Genomic DNA, 7,526 nt, shown 5'->3' with positions numbered 1-7,526 from the left:
GCACAGTGGTCATGCTTCTTTCTTGTGGTGGTTACTGCTGATTTTCAATTACTGTATATCTTAGTTATGAAGCAAAACAGCTATATTTTTGCATGTTTACCTTTGAAATTGAATTGTTGATGAAATCTTAAGTCAGAATGGTTTAGATGCCTTAGCCTCAAATCAGGTTGTGTGGGTCCTCCAGTTTCTTCCCACATTTCAAAAACATGCCCAAGTCATGACCATGGCAGAGCCTCGTGACAATAAATTGTAAAGAAAATGGGTGTATATATAGTATTTATACAGTAGAATCTGGATTTAACAGACACTAAATGAACAGATTACAGATTTAACCAGTGTCCATTCCACTCAAAATTCCACTTCAGGAGTTGTCAAATTTAAGTCTTGATGGGCCGTTATTTACTCACACTGTGGCATCATTAAAACTGTTACACCTATTTCCTGGAATTGCCACTTCGTCACAGATGTACAATACAGACTGTATTCGGCGAACGGATGTGCCTGCGTGGCGGCCATGTTGGCAGCAGCAATGTTCCCACAAAAGGCAATGGAAAGTACGAACATTATCTTAGCATCGCTTTAGGCATGCAGCTCAACAGGGCTGAGTCAGTTATTTACTGGGGAGCTGTCCTGTGCACGTCTCTCTAAAGGTCAAGTGTGAAGTAAGCTTGGCCAACCATCTTTTGAGTAATACTTGGTGCTAAAACAATTTAAAGCATACTATTTTTTTTAAATGCAACTCCCCCAGGTTCATAATTAGACCCAAAGTAACATACTTGACAATGAACATGCTTTTGTTCCGCAATCTCCAGCGAATGCCATCGTTTACAGAATGCCAAGTCGCCAGTTGGCCATTGCATAGCATTGTTGATTGTTCCGTTAACTGCTCTTTGCTATTGTATTGTTATCGACTGTTATCGAGAATTCCGTGAAATGCCTTGGCGCTGTGTGGTGATGCAATGTTCGCATTCAGGCAAACAGTTGTTTCAGTGAAAAGAAAAGAATAGGGCACATAAATGGACCAGAAAATGGGTATGATACAGTGTCATTATCGCAAAGTGAATGAATTTCACCCCAGTGTTGACATGTGTTCTCGGTTACAAGCACTTAGAAGACCTCTGTTTTCGTAACTGGATTTGCAAAAAAAAGGTCAATGTGATAATCAATGAATAACTCTGGCTGTTGTTTACGAAAAAATTCAATTCAAAGTATTACGCATGTACATGGATGTAATTCTGTATGAAAATATTTCAGACTACATGAGTGCATGCATGCAATCATCTTTAATGGGCATCAACTAACAATGCTGCCGACATAATGTACAGAGAGGCTGACAATGCAACAGAGCTACCTTAGCAATGGCAATGTAGGACACCAACCCACTCTTGCTTTCAGTGCTCGCAGGAATATATAGACCAAGTAGGTAATACCATTGTGCACAGTTTACAGCATGGCATAGCATTGAATTGGAAATAATAACGATAGGCTGATAACCACAGCCTCTATAGCTTACCGTTGTTCCAAACCCAATGGATCTCGTCTCCACTGCGTGTCCAGCCGTTCTGGCACAATATTTTCTGCATTCTGAGCATCTGGCTTGTATATGTATGGTCCAACATACATCATTCAAACAAACTCCTCTTCTTCCAATTCTTTTAACACTTGGATAACTTTGAAATGTCGCCTTCCGAATCGATTTCTAACTGGCTTTGTACCCTTTCCATTGTTCAAGTTCAAGTTCAAGTCAACTTTATTGTCAAATGTGCTCTATGTGCAACAAACAGCTCAGATGAACATTCTTTCCTCTCAACCACACGAGAGAGAAGAGCCGCTGTGGGTGCCCGCGCCACCATCAACACAACAGTTAACATAAAATGACAAAATAATACAACATAACATATGTGAGCCCCGCTACTGTTGTCTTGAAGTGACGTCACACATGGGTTTGACGCATGCCAGGATCTCACTTCGGGAAAACAATTACTTTTTCAAATTAATGAAATACAAATTATTTTTACATGCTTTATTTAATGTATTTTGTTTCATTACTTTGCTCGTGACAAAAATATTGTTTTTCAATTTTCTGAAAGTATTTTACACTTGACCTTTCATGTGCCATACTGATTCTTGAATAGTAACCAAAACAGTTTTTTTTTTTTTGTATATGTTGTGCTAACGTCCCAGCTCAAGAGAGCAGCCAGCTGCGTGCCACTGTCACCCCTACCCCGCAAGCAACAGCAAGGATGAACCCTCAATCAAAGAGTTTCTAGCATTTTTTCCATTTTTATTCACATTTGTGATTGGACATTTTTATGCCACAAATAAACTGCCAAAAAAAATCACTCTATATTTGGTGGCACAGTGAGCGAATGGTTAGCATCTCCACCTCACGGTGCAGAAGTCATAGGTTCGATTCCGGCTCCGGCCTTTCTGGAGTTTGCATGTTCTCCACATGCCCGTGTAAATTTTCTCCAGGTAGTCTGGTTTCTTCCCACATTCCAAAAACTTGCCTGGTAGATTGATGAAACACTTTAAATTGTCGCTGGAGTGTGAATGGTTGTTCATTTCTGTGTGCCCTGCGATTGGCTGTTGACCAATTCAGGGTGTACTGCCCGAAGACAGCTCAGATGGGCATACCTGCGACCCAACAGTGACAATAAGCGGTTGGGGAAAAGGATGGATTTTTTTTTGTTTTTTTTTAATGTATTTGGTGTTTTTAGGCCACAAAAGTGACTTGTTTGTTAAAGCCAGGTTCCACTGTATAGTGTGAATAAATCCTGAATTGTTTGCTCGCTGTTATTTTATCACTTTATTCATTTGTGATTGTGAAGAAAAAAAAATTGGCATTCGAAGGAAATAGCGGAGGTCAAACATATTCGAACAGCTGTATTGGACAAGGGTTTTTCTGCATTAGATGCAATTTAGATCTTCCCCCACCAAGAGACCATGAGTAAAATGTTGGGATGAGCCGTTAAACAAAGCCTTGCAGTTTTCAGTCACCTCTGATTTGGTAACTCCTGCCAGGTTCCTTTGACCTTTCCATTCATTAGAGTGGGAAAGGCCTGTGAAAACCTTTGTCAGCAGTTCATTGTTTAGACCATTTGTATTGTATTATGCTAATGCAGTCTTGAAGGGGAATGTCACAAATATGAACATATTATATTCCATCCGTCCATCCATCCATTTTACGATCTGCTTTATCCTCACAGGGGTCGAGGGGATTATATTCCATCTTTTATTTCACATTAAATGCTGTATTTCTCACGTGATTTACAGCAGGGGTGTCAAACTCATTTTTGTCGTGGGACACATTTTAGTTACTGTTTCCCTTGGAGGGCCATTATGACTGAAACCAAATGAAAAAAGTCAATAATTACAGTTTATTCATCTGTCACTGTGCTGAGGGGTTTGGTTACAAGAACATGTGTACAATATGTCACTTATATAATACATATGATAATTTAAAATTTTGGTCGAGATTTTAGCAAGCATCATGGAAATTGCCATGTTTGATTTGATTTCACGGGCCACATAAAATGAGGTGATGGGCCAGATTTGGTCCCGGGCCTTGAGTTTGACGCGTGTTATTTACAGGATATAGTATGTTCAAGAAAAGTGGCTTTGCTAATTTAAAGTGAGGAAAACATTGTGCATTTTCTCATCATTGAAAATAATCCTGAGCCTGTGACATGCTTTAGTCAAAATACCCCAAGGATGATAAATTATGGTGGAGTTCACCCAGAAAGAAAATAAACGTAGTTCAGTCATGGAGGCAGCACTTTATACATCTCACTTCATACACTTGTCAGTTGTTGTTCGGATTTGTACAGATATCAACAAACACAAATAACCCATCAACAGTTTAACACAGAACTTAAGTATGTGTCAGTGATCTGAAAGTATTCTGTTAGCTAATGCTAATCTGTGCAGCCAACAAAATTAAATTCAGCTCTGCTTACCTTTTGGCATTCGAACAGTGCTTCATGTAGTGCAGGCCAGCGACCAGGCACCTTCAATATTTTTAAAGGCAAACACAATTTAAACACACCGCAAACGTAAAGACAATGGGAGATTTACAGGAAGGGGAAATGACTGCTTTCTGTTACATTATTCATTTACATGCAGCGTGCAGAGGTGTATCCCATTGTGGAGCTGAAATATTAATACAAATAAGCCATGGTATGACACCTATATCTGACTAGATGGTTTCTACACACTGATCTGGCAACTGGTGTCTTGTGTGCGCAATTTTCGTGGACCCACAAAGCAGGGGGGCAGGAGAGCCAGTATGTGCTGAACAAAATATATCAATAAAAGCACTTACAAAGGCACATTTGAAAAACGAAATCCAAAACACAAACAAAGTCCCAAAAACCCCAATTATTCAAACAAAAAACCCATGACAGAAGCAATACCATCCAACTCCAAATGATCCATGGGGTTAACTGAAAAGAATTAATGACATGATGACCAGTAGGCGCGACGCTGAAGGAGAAGCCTTCCGATGCCATATGTTTGTCACAAACAGAACGGAGCGTGACAACTGGCTTTACTCTAAAAAATGACAGAATCATAATCGTAGAAAGTGGAAGATAGGAAGCAGAAACATAGACAGAAAGCTGAGCCAAAGAGATTAAAATTGTTAGCTTTGGAAATCTGCATAGGCTGCTCATTCTCCAACAGAGCACAAAGCACTTGCATTGATTATTCGGGAGTGATGGTATGAGGAAATAGAGGGGGACACCTTTGCTTAGTGCACACTCCACATCACTGGGCAACACAATGCACACTCTGAACATGCACATGCACAGACATGTGCCTGCGGGCGTTCTGCGCTAGCATTCCCCCAAATTTGTGAAAGTGACTTTACCAAGCTTAACTGAAAGTGACAGCTTGCACTTTGGAGCTGTAAAATTATGGCTTCACCTTTGTGCAAGATCTAGTTCAGCACACAATCTTTTCTGAGCGTGATAGTGCACTTTTTTCCCCTTTTTTTAGCTGATTCATGTTGACTGGCCAGTTTCCATTTGGTGATATCAGCAATCCTTTACGGCACTGAACACTATTTACCTCCGACATAGAGTATGAAACGATGTGATGGTTAAACATACCACCTTCTCTTGGGAAGCTCACTTGTGCACGAAACAACAATTTCTGCTTCATTGGCTTTCAGCTTTAAAAACAAGTTTAGCATTTCTAAAAATGTACATTTTCACTATTTTCCAAGGAGTCAAGCACAAGAAAATAGTCAAAATATTCTGACAAACTCAGTTTTTCATTGGCAAATGAGAACTACATGGCAATGTATTCACTGACTAAACTGGTCGCTCACGAACGAGTCGAGAATGGCAGGGCTGTACGTTCAGTATGGTCCCTCTCCCGCTCAAATGAACTTAGAAATGAATGGTTCACTTCATGAAGCGATCCGTTCCGTCATGTTTCTTGCAAGATATGTTCCATTGAACGAAACATTCATGAACGGCACAACACAATACAGCGTACCTCTCCAAAAACTTTTACTGACTACAGTGCACCTCTACAAACCCACCATACCCATTCTTCATTTTTTCAGGGCAGAGGTGCACATTCATGGATTATCTTTTACTTCTGTGTGGTCACGAACACTCGTGCTTGTGGAGTTACATGTATTCACTGTAACTGTAGTTTTGGCATCTGTCCACTGAAGTTGTCACTTGATAGATACATGTAAATAGACAGATCGGATAAAGGCATTGAAAAAAAAAATCTGCAGTGCAAATCTAGCCCAATTAGTGATTTCTCTTGTCTCAATGTGGGCAGAAGAAAATTATTTTTTTCTTCTACAGAAGTACTGTACCCATTTTAAAAGCGCTGTATGGAAAGCAGTAGTACTGTAGTGTGAAAGAGATTGATTATTCACATGATCACCATTCTGGAGAGCTGAAAATTAAACAATGACTGGCAAACACGCTAACATAGACTTTAATCAACGTCATGAAGAAATATGCATACCAGTAAAAAAACAAAAAACAGAAAAAAACCATCGCTGGTGTTGGAGAGTGTTGGAATAAATCTTTATGCTTTATCCCATATTTTTTCCCATTGTACTGTAGTTACAAAGAGTTTGTTCAAGAGTCTCATTTACGATAGGATGGTGGGTTTGACAATCTAGGTGACCAAAAGGGTCCGCTCTCGGCTTTTAAAATTAACATCCTTTTGTTGAAGTTAACGGCTTCTGATAAAAATTAACAGCTGCTAGTAAAGATAACATCAACTCAAGGATGACGCCTGTAGGACGTCAACAACGGCAATCACGGACCACTGACCCCCAGCATGACCCGTGTGACCACCTCAGGAATTGTGTATTCTGATTCTACGCCCCATTTGGAGGACTCATTGCTGTTCTGAAACATGTGAACACTCCCCCACACCCATTAGAAGATCGTGTATCAGGGACATCCTTTCAAGAAATGCAAGGAGACAAACGCGGTCTCTTCAGAGTTGCGCCGGAACCTGTAATGCAGGGGTGCCCAAACTTTTCGGACCGAAGATCGACTTTTCGATCAACCAACCTCCCACGATCGACCCGTTACCGTGCACGCACATGCACATACATACGCACACCATGATGAGCAACAGCCTGACACGGAGGCATGCGACGCACTTTTGCAGGCTGTTAACTATCGTAGCTCACACGTACCGTTTTAAAGTGCTTCCCTCGGCCCTCTCGATTCCTATTCTATGCCCGTCCCTTCAGTGAATTGTACACAAAACAAACTCTCAATGAGAATAATTCTAATGATAAAAGATATTGCGCAACAGCTCTGATCATAAGCTGCAATTGCAGACTGCTTAGTGCTAACAACTTCCGATGTTGCAGGTCACGCGTCACCGTAGGTTAAAAATTTACCTGCTTGATTATATTTTATTTTTTTTATACTTTTTGTGAAAATGAGACTGATAGTATAATTAGGGTGCAGTGTACATTAACACAAAAAAATATATTACTAACATGCACAAAGACACACAAATCGTTGATTGTTTTTTTTCTCCTCTACACCCCTCACGATCGACTTGGGACCAGTCCGCGATCTACCGGTCGATCGCGATCCCTGGAGTTCCTGGAACTCCATCTCCATCCCCTGCTGGAACGGTTTACATGGCAGAGCCTGCTGGAGAGCTGCTCCGAGACTGTGAACCAAGACATGTTTTAGCACACTCTCTCTTGCAAGAAAGACAACCATGCCTTCCTCCTGAGTCTTCCTGTTCCTGATGTATTCTTAGCGTGCGATTACCAGCAAAAACCGAACAGACAGAATCCTTGTATTTCCAAAATCATCACTTCTCAGGAGACCTCAAAACCGGCCCGATGCCAGTGCTCTATACAGTAAGTAGAAAATACAATGGAAAATAAAAACATCTTCAATTGTTCCTAAATTTGACAACAAGGGTTTGAAGTTATCGTTTAGTCATGTATAAATTGGTGGGGAAAATGTGGTTGTGGTTTAATGGGTTTAGAAATCATTGTGGCTCGGTATCAAGATGAT

Source organism: Hippocampus guttulatus, chromosome 4 (assembly GCF_054856545.1).
Source record: "Hippocampus guttulatus isolate MCC_2025c chromosome 4, RoL_Hgut_1.0, whole genome shotgun sequence".
Classification (NCBI taxonomy): Eukaryota; Metazoa; Chordata; class Actinopteri; order Syngnathiformes; family Syngnathidae; genus Hippocampus; species Hippocampus guttulatus.
This window is presented reverse-complemented; position numbering follows the sequence as displayed.